Source organism: Erpetoichthys calabaricus, chromosome 18 (genome assembly GCF_900747795.2).
Source record: "Erpetoichthys calabaricus chromosome 18, fErpCal1.3, whole genome shotgun sequence".
NCBI lineage: Eukaryota > Metazoa > Chordata > Cladistia > Polypteriformes > Polypteridae > Erpetoichthys > Erpetoichthys calabaricus.
Window position 1 is genome coordinate 15,350,195 of NC_041411.2, and position 16,499 is coordinate 15,366,693.

General features: G+C 37.0%; 1 protein-coding gene across 1 annotated transcript in view; it reads right to left on the bottom strand.

The window, feature by feature from the left end:
- The window catches only part of coro1ca (coronin, actin binding protein, 1Ca), an 81,454-nt gene extending 66,544 nt beyond the window's left edge, over positions 1-14,910 (bottom strand). Inside the window, exon 1 of the mRNA XM_028824115.2 lies at positions 14,700-14,910. The gene's annotated coding sequence lies outside the window, so the exon portion shown is untranslated. The remainder of the gene's footprint in view (positions 1-14,699) is intronic.
- Between the last annotated feature and the right edge of the window lie 1,589 nt (positions 14,911-16,499).

Below are 16,499 nucleotides of genomic sequence, written 5' to 3' on the forward strand. Positions count from 1 at the left end.
CGCCTCTACCTTATCTAGGCACTCCACACACACACAAAAACAACAGGGTTACAACATAGGACAAAATGGCCGTTTACAATTGAAGTGTCATTAACACTATTGTCTGGCAGCAAAATTCGGACAATGCTAAACAGGAAAATAAATTCTCTCTTCCACTATCTTTGGCACTTAAAGACTTAACACTAAGGAAATACTTCCTCCAATGGAATGGACACATTTACTCTGTGCAAGGCACGGAATACTAACATTTGTCAGTGGAAACCAAAAGGACTCTCAACACCTACACTTTGAAGATGTTTGAAAATACAACATTAATTGCAACTAGCATGAACATCAAACACTCTGAAGACATTGTCTACAACAGCATGATGGTGAGTCATGAGCTTTACAGCAACTCAAAATAGGTAAGATTTCGGTATGAAGTTGAAGGAAAACTATCACCATCTTCATAATCCTCTCAATTTTATTTTTAATGGTACGGGTCACTACAGCAACATGCTGAAGTGGGCTCTCTAGTCCTCCTTATCCCCAGCAGTGGTCCCTGGACAGTCAAGAGAAAAATCATGCTCTTGATCTTCTCCCACTGAGCCAAGCCTGGTAACTTCCCAAGGAAGGCATCCAGAGGGCATCAGAAATACATGATAAAATCTTCTCCCTTGGACCCTGTCAATGTGGAGAAACAACAGTTTTACTCTGATGTCTTTTTGTATTGCTGTCTTGGAGAGTGAGCCAATCTAATCTGAGCAAGAACCTCGCTTCAGCTGCTTGATTCAATCCAGAGCCTGTGACTAAAGGCAAAGATGTGGATGTAAGCCAACTAGTAAATGGACAACTTGGTCCACAAATGTTGCTCCAGGTTCTCCACCACAGTCCAGTGCAATTCCTACAAAACTGTTTCCAGAGCACGGAGTCATTGGTCAAAGCCATGATTATGTCTTTCTGCCATGACCTCAGATTTGAAGGTAGCAATTGTCATTCCACCCTTTTTCAATTTGATAACATTTCACATGCACTGGAAGATAATCTTGTGAGGTCAACAGGAGAACAACATCTACAAACAACAGAGACACAACTCTCAGTTTCAAAAAAACTGGATACCCTGCAAACCTTGGCTATACCCTGATGACCTACCAATGAAGATCCTGAATGGACAGAAGACATAACTTTAATATTTAGGGTGCTTTGTTTCTTATAGATCAGTGCTTTATCAACTAAGCCCAACTATAAACAAGTTCTTAACAAAGTAACTAACACATAATGACCTTTAACAATCAAAGAGTAAATAACAGAACCAAAGACACACAAGAAAGAAAAAGAACCAAACTTGTTTGTTAGTCAAGCAAGGCAAACAACTCTGGTCCAAATAATAAAATTGGTGTATTATGTCACTTTAAGCCAATATAAACATTATATACTGCAAATCCCCAACAATTTCACACCCAATTGAAGACTTTTTGGGTCATGCACACAATATCTGTAACAGCATAAGGAAATGAATATAAATGGCCTTTTCTATTTACCAAACGCCTGTGACGAAGACCCCTATTGAGACTATAGTCAAGTAGTTGAAAAACATCCCTTTGGCCTATTAATGACAGAATTGGAGATAAAAATGAAATGCCTGCTTCTTCTCATACTACAGTACCCTGGACAGTCACTCCGAGAATAACACTGATACCCGTTTTATACATGCAGTCCAAGACAGCCTGCTAGGCACAATATACATTCTTTGCATTATTAAATCAAATGTTTGAAATTTATTCCTCTAATATTGTTGCAGCAACAATTCAAGTCAATAATTCTGACATAATGACAGCACAAGTACAATTCTTGAAATACTCTCGCCTGTCAATCTGTCTTCCTAAAAGTCGACAAATAAATGCAAAAACTGCTGGCATCACCCATTACTAGAATATTTAATCAGCTGCTGAAACAACCAACTCAAGACTGCAATTAACATGCTCATATTCCTAAAATCAACACTTACAACTTGTTCAGGTATTTGCAGGAACCACTAAATTTAAAATAAAATACATACATTTTAGTTTGACAATCTACAACATACAGTAAACCCAAAGACTAGACACAAATGAAGACATGAACAATACAACAAAGTGAATCCTTGTTCTCTCAAAATTCTAACAGTGCCCAGACAAGGCTCACAATGAATGCATACACGATAAGTGAAACACCACATCAGGCCAAAAGAGTCGGACCAAACCATAATGTGGCTTCTTCTCCCTTTTACTGAGAACCTGTGACCCTGACTAATACTGCTTAGTCAAGTGTCTAAGATTCATGTCATACTCCGTCTAGCAATTCACAACACAAATTTTGTCAATAGAACTCTTCTGTGGTTTTCAGTATGAGACATTGTTTAGTGATGTGCCTTAATTACTCTAGACTAAAATAAGAGACGCACACTAGACAACAAAAGACGGACATGACCAAAAAACCCATTCGCTTCTTGCACATGAGCACATTAAAATAAATACATACATAAATTAAAAATAAAAAGGTAGTTTTAAGCAAAGCTATTCAGTACAGTTCTGAAATGATACATAGAGTTCCTGTTAACAATGACATATCAGGCTCAAGACCTCAGATTTGAAGCCTGATGCTGAAGACAACTTTTGTAATCAAAAGAATTTACAATTTTAAGTTAGTCTTCTATATTAAAAAGGTACCTACAAGCAGTAGTTAAATATACATAAAAGTCAACACAGAGAACAAGTGACAATAGAAAGAAACTACCATCAATTCCTCTTGGTTAGCACTATAAGAGGTTGCGTACCATTGTTATACACTTCAAGAATGGTATCCTGTGGCAAATTTAACTGCAAAACTGCCCCGCCAGTAAAATTATAACACTTAGAAGGCTTACAGATGGGAAACAAAGACGAGTGTCACAGTGGATGCTACAATGTCTCACTTCTGTAAATGAGGACATAATCTAAAGGTATTCATTACAGATTCAGGATCACATCAACATTACTATCATGGCCTGTTGTAAGACTTACTGGTCCTTGTGTGGTCATGTCACTGTGGACATCCAAAAAGGACTTTTCAAGCTTTGTCATTCTTATATGCGACATGACAGTTCTTCAAATTAAATTGTGTCACTTTAAGGCCTTCACAACATGAAGAAGTTAAAATTAATCAGAAACACAAATGAATACAGAGGAATGAGGCAGCAACATGACATGTAGCATATATATTGTTTATACACGGCATGTCCTGGCCTACAACAAATTTCTGTGTTCATCAGAACATGTGTTTCTGCTGCCATGTCAGGCTTTTATGTTATCAATTCATAGATCAGTGGACTTGAACTGTAAAGTCAAACAGATGCAACCAAAAAAAGACAGACAGAGAAATTATTTCCCAAAATTTTGGACGTCTGGGTACTAAAAGGGACCCCAAGTCTCACAGAAATTGATTTTTACAACAATCTGGAAATCCTTTACAGGATTTTGTGATTAAACACTGTCACCAAACACACCTGAATGTTAGGTCTTGTTTACATTTTCTACTTTGTGTAAATTATCATCTTAGACTTTTACACTTTATCATTTCATTGTAAACCCTGACCACTATCCCTAAGAAAAAAAAAACTCATTACAAAGTCCTTATTCATTCTTCGATGTACAAGTACACAACATGACAATACTTCAAATCATCATAACTTGGTTTCTTAGTCACGGATCTAAATGTCCAAGTATACACAACTGAATTGAATGGATGCAAAAGGCTAATTTTGCTTATGCAAGTAAATATATGTTCATATAATGGAAAATAAAAGCAAAGCTGTATATGGGCATAGAGTATTAAAGAAGGATTCTGGATGTACAGTATATGCAACTAAAGAAAGAACTAAAATGTATACTTGTATGTTGATGCAATATTTTAATGGAAAGATTTATATGCACAGATTACATTTATACTACAAAACACATTACATGGACTCAAACCCACCATTAAACACTTTGTGATCTGGCATTTAACATAAAAGTAATAATCCTGGTTCACCTCTTTGGGACTCCTTCTCTGCCCTTTAGTCAAATGGTAGCTCAGGATCCTCCGCTATTTAAGTACTCTCCAAGTAGGCTGGAGAATTTAAAGGAATGCTGATCACAAAGTAGTTTTCTAGACTCATTCTAGCACTTTCTTTTTGAATGAGCATTATCTAACACTTGACTAACTTTCCTTGAGCCATCCACAGTTTAGTAATTCACCCTGCTTATGTCTTTAATCTCTACTGTCTAGAGGGGGGAAAGCCTTTCATGACATTTAGGCACAGTGAGAGTTGTATTGTTTGACGACTGTTTTCGAAGTTTCTAACAGCTTCCTTCATTCTGTTATCAATGCTAATGTCTGCACTCAACTTACAAAATATATCTTACAATATTCTAATATACCTGCCAGTTCCAGGTAACATTTTTTAGTACATTCACAAATTATGAGTTTTACAAAAAGTACTGAAATGAAAGGGTTCCTGGTTCCAATATACAGTATTCTGAATTTTCTCTTAATTGTCTTTTTTTTGATGGCTGAAGAGTTGCTATGTTGGGGTGTTTCTACATTAAAATATTTTAACAGAAAAACGGTAATAAAACATGTCAGGGAAGGTGAAGTTTGTAGTTTTTGTTTGTAATATGAAGTCCTTAAGTACTTAAATCATTAAGTATAAATAGTATTTTGCACACTTAGAGTTTCTCATTTAACTACCTACAGTGTGTGATAAGGCAAAAAAAATAAAAGCTTTACATCTACTGGCTCAAGCGCTCTGTGAACACAAAAGAGGAATAAACAAGTAAACTAATGAATGGAAGAGATTAGGAAAAAAAACAATAACTTTGCATTTTCAGATGCATTTTCTTTCCTTTTACAAAGCAGACTGAAAAACAGTTTTCTTTCTTGGCCAAAAAGCAATCTTAATGCTGTAGGCACAGATAATTAAAACAGAAGGAGTGTTGTGCAAGGCAGTTCAACCTTTTCTAAGAGCACAGCTGACACTTCCCATCACAAGTACGGCTGAACATTCTCATTGGTAAGCAAGTCAAAATCGTATGCATACACCGTGGCAATCAAAATGTGTATGAAAGGAATCCACGTCAGATTTCAAATGTGTGCCAGTAACAACAAACACCAAATGTTTGAGATAAGGTGGAACAAAACATGTCTAATTGGAAATATTAAGATTCACACTAATGCTGGCAACTGGAAGGACTCCGGGTGCCCAACGAGATTCTACCAGCAGCAGTTCTGGGTGTGGCGGAAGTGCTGCCAAATAGGGCCCTGCAAATGTCCATGTGCCCCCGGGCCCGAACAGGTTTGAGCTTCTATGCTCATGACCTGCGGCCCTGCTGGAAACCAAGGGGGCTGCCTTGTGTCGGTCCAGAAGAGAAACTGTCCTGGAAGTACTCTCTCCCCAGGTCCCTCCATAATTACGGCATCCCGGCGGGGTAAGGGTCCCAACCATTTGCCACAATGCATACACACACACACATATACTTTATATTTCCACGAAAGAGATGAATTTGTAATACACAAGAAATAAGAAAAGAGCATTGTACGATCTAATATACACCAAAATGTCAGATTAAAAGCCAAGTACACAACTGGTATTTTTAAATTACAGTTTCAACTTTTGAGTCTTTCTTACAGTTAACACATTTTGAAATGCTTCTCTTCTTATATGCAATTACATTAATTAGAAGACAGTTTTAATTGTGGACAGGCTAATCTTATCCAGTTTCAGGCATTCAAAACCCAACCCAACTGCAACAGGCACAATGCAGACATCAAGCCTGGATGATTTGTAGGCCCACTGTAAGACACGCATGTAGCCACATTCACTCATACTGTGCTAATTCAGAGTACTTCATATACTTTATCCTTAATAGTTAATTATGACACAATATCAAAAACCAGTAATGTACCAAAGGAGAAAAAATATGGGAGAAAAATCACACCCCTTTAATGTATTATAAAAAGTAAAAACAACATTTGGTGCAAGAAGAAAATAAACAAATAAATAAATAAAGCACAAATGTGGTTGTTAACAAGGTCTCTGTTGTTACAATTTATGAAATCCCAACTCATCTTCTAATTCTCAGTGTGACACCATCCACATTAATAAAAACTGAAGACTCAGAGATCAAACTGCAGCTCCGCGAATTACTGAATCCATGTGATCTTTAGGGAACTACAACCGACTCGAAGTGTGAAAAGGTACATTTTAGATGTTTCAAATTGGAGATGCAAGGAATATTAGATAATTCAAGACTTTGAGAACTAAAATATTCTATTTTATAATGAAAATGAAACACTACATATAGAACATTAAGTCTGAATTTTATAGTTAAACAAAACTGTGGGATAGAATTTGACAATGGATGTATAAACAGATGGAAACGCAGTTCAGATGAACAAAGCAATTTCATTACCCCTGGCCCCCCATAACATTAGACTGACTAAACAAGAACATCTACTGTATATGGGCACAGTGAGTCATGCTCCTCTCTTACTGTAACATTTTTATGTAGTTATATTGAGCCATGTTAATGCTGCATTTACATCTACTTATTTGGAGGATGCCTTTATACAACATTTTTGATAGAATTGGTTACATTTCTTTTTTAGTTTTCCAGTTGGAGCACGGGCAGGTCATGTGACTTGCTCATGGTCACACAGTGTCAGTGGCGGGATTTGAACCCACAACCTCAAAGCCTTAACCATTACGTCACACAGCCTATCCATAATACTAGTTATAAAAACAAATGAAGGATCTAAACAAATCAGTGAACAGTTAAGAACACACAAACTTACATTTATTTTCAGAATACAGCATACTACTTACTGTCACTAATTTTTTGTAGCACAATTTGATGGGGAAAAAACAATGTGCTACGAAGAAATTCCCTCTGCTTACTTTTTTATCTTAACTTTGTAAATGATCATCCAATGCCACAAAACAAACTTTACAGAATAAATAGAAGGTAATAAACTGCTATGCTGAGACCACAGTTATGAGGCTACACTGTACATGTATACTACAGTGCTGCTCACCAAAATGACAAAAAACAGAAAAGCAACACAATTATAGCTATGTAGCGTGTGTTGCCTTATATTCTTTTCTGATTAAAAGCCATAAAAATATCAAAGCTATATTCTTTTTAATTGCTAAAATTGCTAAATAAAGCAAACCATTTTTCATACTGGCAAGCATTATACTATATATTGCAAATTTTGCATTAAATAGTCTGAGCATTGTCAAATAAGACAAATTAGGAATTAAGTAAATGAGCTCATTACCACAAAAACTCAACTTCTCAATGACCTTTTTTCTTCTTGTTTTTATACAATGAACTGTAACTAAACTGTCTGCAATGATGCCACCATTAATTAGACATTTGTTTTGTGCCTTTATTTAACCATAACTATTAATGTGATATATTTTCTTTTTGGCCATATTAGAAAAGCACAACGCATATTTTATTTCAATTGGTGAAAAGAAATAACACAAAGAAAACCAAAGCATTTATTTGTGATGCATTAGATAATAAAGTTCTTGTTGTAAATAGCAGCACATGCGTAAAGCAAGTCTAAGATACGTGTGAAATTTACATTTTAATGACAAATCCTAGGAAAGAAACCAATCCATTGAATGTGGGAAAACTAATTATGAAGAAAAGCAGGACAATGTGAAACACTTAATACTACCACATACTAATCTAGGTTACACATTAGGCAAGAAAAAGACTGACAAACAAATTCCTCAAATCGTAAAGTATAGTAGCACCAATAAGTATCTATGCTCATTTAAAAGGTAAACGTCAAGAAGTAACCAAATGATAAGGATATTACTAAAGTGCATTTAAAGAAAACAAGGAATTATTTCAACTCTGACTTTAAAATCAAATCAAGCTTAAGCCTGTGCTGATCCTTTTAAATCAGGCAGAGTATTACATCCATCCGCAGAAATCCTTTAAGAGCTATTTAAGCTTGGACTTTAATCAGAAAGAAGTAACCACAGCTAAATATATTGATATCCCTTTAAAAGCAGATGATGCTCTTGGGACGATGACTATTACAGGAATCATTTTGGCAGAGCCAAAAACTATTTTATGAATGTACACAACAGCCAGCATTATACACATACGGGGAGTTTAGTTTAGAGGTAATAAATTAACATTTTAGTCAAACACAAAACAGTATCTCCTTTAAACGTAAATGGACACTAGGCTTAAGCTAAGATGATAGGACTGCTTCTTGTTAAAACAGTTATCAAAGAATGTCCAATATCAAAGACTACATGTACACTGTTGGAATGTACAGTAAGACCCGAGTCTATTATGCTTACAATCTTACAGACATTTTCAAATAAGTTACAGATATACTAATATAGAGATATTATATTCTATATACAATAACTTTGCAACCAGGTATGCCAGGTATGATGACTGTAGAAATATAAATGATGCTACTTTTATGTACTGTATGACAGCTTTTAAATACAAAATATGGCATGCTTGTTCATGTCAAATAAGCAAACAAGTGTGTGTCTGATATACTTGTACCTTGTATAAATAAAGGTGTGGACATATTACAAGGCAGGATTAGTGAATTTATTACAAAAAAAAAGGAGCATGTTGCATTCATCAGCAGTGAACAATTAGATCACATAAAAACAGTCTACATTTTGCCTATATAAGTCCCGAGTAGATCTTAATATACTTTGCTTTATAGACGTTAGTACTTCTCACTTACAAAAACTTTCAACAAGAAGCAAACAAGGACACTGTGTGACATTCACTAGAACATGAATACATGAGTGTGTGTAATAGGATCATTAAGTAATACAAAACTGCAAACATGGTCTCTTCTGAAAATCTACATACAATAATAATTACGCAGAAATTCTCAATTCTATAGGATCTGCACAGCAGGTCCTGTCCACTAATGCCAAGATTGTCCCAATGCATTTCCAGCTCTGAATGTGATGAAACTGAAAGCACGGTGAACGTGTAGATGTGGAGCCTCGTCTTGGCAATAATAGTCACATTACGTGAGGCCATGTAAACCGTCGGTTTACTTTACGTTCAATATCTGATTAAAAAAAAAGGCGGCCAACAGAGGAAACTATAATAAATCAACAATAAGCAAGCACAAAGCTAAAAACTCAAAAAATTTTCTTCATGCAAATGGGGAAAAAAAATCATCCAACAGCCTTTAAAGCCATAACCATAAAAACGTGATAATCCAGTCCTCTATTATAAGACTCACGTGGTCCAGTCTGGTGGGCAGGATACCACTCCATAACAATGCACACTGAGTTTTTTTTTCACATTTAGACCACTGGGGTTCCAAACAAATTCTCCAATAGATTTTTTCAATGATGTGGTTTTATTTATACCCTTTTATAAGTCTGCATTTCTCCTTTTTTCTATTAAAAATATAATTAATTAAATCACTGTTTATCTAAAACAACTCCATCATACTATCTGAAACTAAACCAAGAGAATATGAACCAAGTGCTCATTGATGAAAATAACACAGCTGTGTGTGTCTGAAATTAACCTTCACATAAACGTCAAAAATGCATTATTGTAAGAAGGTTACGTTTCAAACGGTTTAAGCAATAGAATTTTGATTTTTTTTTTTAATTTAAAAACTTTTTACGTGTGTTAGTTTCAGTTTTCCCTTTTAAAAAACATTTTTTACATTGATTACATATGTAAAAGGTGAAGATTTAAAACTAATTTACAATTTCTTTAGAGTTTTTGCAGATCTTGTGGCTGAACAGTTTCCTGGTGGACTTGTATACCCAATAACTTAAGGAGCTACCCTTTGGGGGTCAGGAAAATTTGGAACTGAGCACAAACAAAGTTTCTTTAAAATGTCAGCAATGCACTGTAATGACTTTTAAAGTACATAAAAAAGGCTAAATATTAAGTAATCTCAAAAAGAGAATGAAAAACTACAATACAGATAATTTGAAAATACCCGGGCAACTGCAAATCAGTCTGGGGTAATCACACATGTTGAATAATACATGACACTGTCATTTACAAACACAAATGTGGAGTCTTGGCAACAAAGCAAATAAAATAATGCAATTTTATAAATGCAACATTTATGGTCAATTCATTCTATAAGTCTCTGCATTATAATTCAGCTGTAATACACAAAACACACACACTTAAATATAGCCAGGAAAACCAGTAATAAATGAATGACTTAACTTCCTATCATCTTGCCAACCCAGTCAGTCACAAGATAATCAAGCAGCTGTACTGTTACAAGCTCATATGTAAGGAATGATTTAGGATATCCTTGAACAAAAAGAATTGTGTATGTGTACATCAGTAAAAAAAAAAAAAAAAAAGTTCCCCATGTTTTACAGTTCATAAGCATATTAAACTCTGGGTTTGGAAGAATGGATTGTTTTCTGATTCAGTGCCGACCCTTCAGAAAGATTCCTTACAGTAACAAACTGATAGCTAATCAATTTTAAAAATATACACAGTGTGGTCACCTTATTAAGAACACATGTCTGCCCCTCGTAACTAACTTTTTAGTTAGCAACAGCATCCACTATACAGACCTTGCCATTCATAGCATGACCAACAGTCCAAGACTGAAGTGACTTTGAACGTGGCACAGTTGTGAGTCACAGACGGGACTCAGAGAGTCTAAAATAGAAAGCAACCCTACTGGGCCGTCACACACATCAGTGTCACATACTAATCAACAACAATGAACCATCGCTCACAAAATACATACTTGATGAATATGTAAAGCTAACCGAGGCAAAAATACTGGTGCAGGTAAGTGATGGACTAGTTAAGCCATTAATGCTGTGTACAACAGTACTGCTAAATGAGAAGTATCCAGAAGCTCCACTCGCTATGCCCAGCTATTGACTGGCTATGATGACTGACAGACCAAGCAAGTCTCACATCTATCAGAAAAAATAAAACACTATGTATGGTTCAAGGAGATAAGGAATACAAACATTGAATTTTGATTAATACTGGTTAAAGGACAAACAAATGATACAGGCTGAAGGTGGTGCTATAGAGCGACGTATTCATGTCAGATATTGGGTTTCTGGGAGTAGAGAGCACAATCTGAATGCTGCTGTATATTTGAATATTGATTCCAATCTGTCGTGTCTTTTCATGGCAGCAGTATACCCATCTGGGATTCTGGGGTTTTGGCAGGATAAACACTGCTTCATGTCATAAGCACAGTAATCTGCTATAAAGGAACATGAAATTGAACTGCTCTTAATTCAGTAACTCCCGCCATGTCATTGCATCCAAATCCAATTGAGCATATAGAAAATAAGATGATATAGTCTGTAACTGCTACGAGACACACATGAAGAGAGCATTCTGTTCTAAGGGTAAATAGGACTTAACTTGTTATTAAATAGGGCTAGCTATTAAAATGCAAATCAGCACATATAAGGATTGAAACCATTTGACAGAGCAAGTGGAGTTTCCATACCCAGGGAATTATTTAAACAATGTTTGTGAATGCAAAATCATAAGCCGAAGATAGTGCTGTATCTTACACTAATTGTAAAATGGTTGCTTATTTATAAGCAAATAGATTTTTCTATTTGCTGGAATAAAATAAAGGGTCAAGGTATACGGTTTACCAAGTTCGATTTACACAGACCTCCAATGAAACACAAACAACATGACATTCTCAAACCCATTTACTCAAATTCCATAGCAGCGTATCCAATTAACACTGGCACACCGCAGGAAACCACCCTGAAATGGGTGCCAGTCTACCACAGGACCAAACGACTCATACACAGGGGACAATTTGAGCCTGACAGTTAACGTAAACTGCATGCTTTTGGAGATATGGGAGGAAGACCAGACTGTACGTGTACGTATGAAAACACAAGGAGGACATGCAAACTCCACAAAGAAAACGTTCAGGTGCAGGAATCAAACCAAGGATGCTGCATCTTTCAAGCAGCAGTGCTATGCCACAGCATCATTGACAAACAAACAAAAATAAATAAAACCAACCATGGAACGTCTTCACAAATGTTTTGCTCTAAATAAATGAAAATCATGCAACTGTACAGTAGTCAATAGTTTTATAATATAACAATAACCATCTGCTCATTTTTGCAGTGCAATGATGTCCCCTGAAGCACTTTTATATTGCCTTAGGCAAAAGAGATTCTTAAAATGCCTTTATTAGTTGCATGCCAAGGAACATAAGGCCTTACTTTTAGATTTTTTTTAGAGGCAGACTTCAAAATGTTGGCACACTTTGACTTGAGTAAATAATAAATGTGCACACATTTATTTCCATAAATAAGAAAGTAACCATTTGCTAAGCAATCAAGCAGATGCCCTAAAGCAGCAGACAAGCAAAAAAAGTCTAATTTTAAACACATTATTGGGAACAAAATGAATAAATCTTCTCATGAGCAATGATACTAACACAATAGCAAAAAAATTAATGAAAACAAATGTGCGTTTGTTAAGAAATGACAGGTGCTGCCCTTGGAATGATTAATTCTCTTAGCGGCAAGGAGCCCATTAGATGGTGCTGGTAGCAGCTGAGTGACTGACCATAATAATAATAGGAGGGTGCACAGGGTCAATTTCAATTATGCTTGAGAGGCTTGGTAAATTCACTGCATCCTTTGAGTTTCTAGATTTAAAAAGTAATAAAACAGTGTGCTGTTGAGCTCTATATGAGATCATTAATAGTGCAATAAATTATAATTATTCACAACGTAATCCTTGCATGATAATTTCAATAAATACTGTACCACTTTCCTGAATGTCATAAGATCCCACATACAGCAAAGCTTTTTTTATGATGCTCATTTATATGATGCGTAAAGCTCATTGCAATCAGGTCACTTGGTCCAACTACAATACACTCACCATTTATCAACTTTTATTGCCTTGGCAATTCCCAGGAAGTTTTCAGTTCGCACATGGGCATGCAGCAGAACAGTAGTAGAGGATTTTTTGTACCATTCTGTTAATGCACTTAAATTATTCTCGATTTCCTGATTAGGGACATTATTCAAGGAAATAATTTTCAATATGGTTGGTGTGTGTGTTTCGTTATTTCTTTAGGGCAGCATTACTAGGAAGAGGTGTGGGTATTCATCCCAGGCTGAAGACTTACTAAATGCTCTCTGTCAGGAACTCTAATCATAAAATTAGCCTTTAAAATCGTGTCTCATTGTTCAGTAGAAGATACTTGACACAATAGCACTAGTATATAAATCTGTTATTTCTGATTATTAGGGAGCTGCTCAGGTTTAATTCATTACAATATCCAAGGCATTTATCTTCACTGTACATGCATTAACAAACCTATTAATACTTATAACGCAACTCACTCAGCTGCATTCATCTATGTCAAGAAAGTAAATCCCAACAGAGAAATGCTTGCCAATGAGGCCTTGATATCTGGATATTAGGTCTTACTTATTACGAGGCATTGTAGACAAAACTAATGCAGTGCTGCTACTGCTACAATTACATAAGCTCTGCTCTCCTTGACTGCTGGGTGAAGTGCAGACATGCAGAGAGAGCCTTGTCCAGCACTGGTTTTGAATGCAATCATCTTGTCTCTTCCACAATGAAACACAAATTACGAATGTCGTTTATTTTTAATCTGGCCTTTTACTAAAACCTAAATAAATCCACACATCGGGATACATAAACTCAAACTGGTGACTTCCCGATTTGGTAGGTTTGCTACTTCTGTTTTGCTGACACCCGTCTATGCGAGAATTCAGATCGATTAATCAGTATGTACAGTTCCTAGCCCCAAATACCTGTAAAACCACTGAACATTAATCATGAACTTGTCCTCACATCTGAACATGTTGCAAGTCAAAGGCCTTGCTAGCACCAATATAAAGACACACCTTTTCTTAAAAAATACATTCCTGCATGTGCGACATCCAGTTAAATCTCAACTAAATAATTCGTTCATTACGCACGGAGCGCAGAAATGATGCACTTCAATAGGTTGATGCAAATCATTCAAGCAAGCGAGAAACTGCCACCTTACACGACAATGTGCAGCGTGCTCGGCATTCACAAGAGCCACACATAAAGGTTGGGAGGCCAGAGCGAAGTCTAAATGGCAGGCACTAGCAGACGTCTTCTACTTCCTTGCTATGAAACCATTGATCCTCTTCTGATGTCAGTGGCCAACAGTGTTCTCGTCCGATCATTTATTTCCCTTTCATCACGCAACATCCAACACTGACAAAGCACAAAAGACCAACACCTACTTGAGTGTGTACATATGTAACGAAATGACTGACAGGCAAAGCAAGTGCAAACGTAGATAGCCTTGCTTAACATTTGTGTCCACTGTCTTGACAGTGCAGCCGAAATTCTAAAATGAATGCAATAAAAAAAAAAGGCGATAACGTGTCTAATGGATATGCAGGCCGCTTTTTGGAAAACGTGGCACCCGTAATTTGAACTGATAAATAAATAGCCTGTAAGCCACTGAACATGGTTATGTAACCTTGCTCAAAATGTGTCTCCGTCTGGTTAATGTATTAAAACAGCTGTAAAAACTGAACATATATTTTAAAAAAACACACCAAGATAACCAGCACCCCCCCTCAACCCCCCCCCACTTCCCATTCCGCCCCTCCTTTACAAATTCATCCTTACCTTCTCGTCACGCTCACTTGGAATGTCCCCACTAGATAAGTCAGTTTATAATTTGAACTAAAACAATAAAAAGAAAAATGTAACGCCAAAACAAAGAACACGAATCGGAACCCCAAACGTCCAGGCGTATAGAGTACGTTAGGCTTGCGATCTTTCTACCGCAAACTCCTACTGGAAACAGCCCGCCCGCCCGCGCGCGAGGCCGGAAGCAACGCCCTGCTCCGTCCCCGCCCACGCCTCAGTCATTCCCGAAATCCAATTGGGGAAAGAGAAGAAAGGAAAGTGGGCGGGCCAAGCAGCTGAAGGAGGCGGGAAATGAGGATAACTTTGGCAAATCAGAACGAGTGACGTCACCAGGACCCACCTTCATCAAGAATTAGAAGGGGAAAAATTGGGTGTGGGGGATTTGAATGGGGAGTGAGATGACGCAAAAATCAATAAAGAATTAGCGCTCAGCTCTCTTCGACATTGCAAGACCAAGGCGTCTCACAGTCGCATGTCTTCCGAAATTATAAGAAGAAGAAAAACTAAGACATGCAATACATCCAGTTCATGGTCGCGGAGGTCGGAGCCTATCCCGACAGCATCTCGACAGGATGCCATTCCAACACAGGGTAACGAAGTAAACATTCAGCAATCATTGTTATTGCGTTATTATGCAGTATGCATGCACAATATGCGCCTTAGCCGTACTGATAATAAACACCAGAAAATATGATGACAGAATTTTTGAAAGGCAAAATGCCGTTCAACACGTTGAAGCTGAATTAATTGCAAAATTGCGGAACATTTAGTAAGCCTTCACAGATGTCGGAGATGCTGTGCTTTTACCGAATACTTTCATCTTGGAAAGGTATGCCTATCAATTTTCCGAACCTGATTATTTCTAGTGTTGCAGGGTGCCGATATGGGAAAAGATGATCCGTGGTGGCAACCCTTAACGGGACCACCCGAAAGAAGAAGGAGAAGAAGAAGAAGAGTGTGGCAGGGGGCTGAATGGATGGATGCCTGTCCATCGCAGAGTACACGCCACTCATACAGTGACAATGTTGACACTCCATCCATCCATCCATTTTCTAAACCTGTTTTCTCCTGTGTAGGGTCGTGGGGCAGCCAGACCCCATCGCAGCAAGCTTTGGTTACTAGGCAGCTACAATGCCTGGCCAGGGTGCCAGTCCATCACAGGGCAAACTGTCTTTACGTTATATGGCATTTGAGCTTATCTTTGGCAATCAAGCCATACAATAATATGTCTACTTGTGGCTCCTCGTGTATTGTTTTGATGGAGATTTGTGCTGTCCAATGAACTCTCAGCAGGCTTGTCTCTCAACAAGTTCAGAAGCGTCAATTCCTTTGTATTCAGCTTTAGCAAATGTCCAAGTCTCACAGCCGTACGTACGTCACTACTGGAAACACTACAGCTTTAGGGACCTTTGTTAACAATATGATGTTTTGGCTCTTTGGTGTCGTCTACATTTCCTATTGCTGTCTTCTCAGGATCAAGTCATTTAATTTCATGGCTGCAGTCTTCGTTAACATTATTCAAAGTTATTGTCTGTCTGGATACTTGCATTGTTATCACTCTTTAATTTAATATTGTTTTTTGTATCAGTATGCTGCTGCTGGAGTATGTGAATTTCCCCTTGGGATTAATAAAGTATCTATCGATCTTCATTTACAGAAATCTTGAAGCCAAGGAAAATAAAATCTGTTACTGCTTATGCTTCATCTATTAGCAATACTCAGCCTATTAATAGATAACTTTTTCCGCACTATGTGTAAATACAGTATGTGAATGAA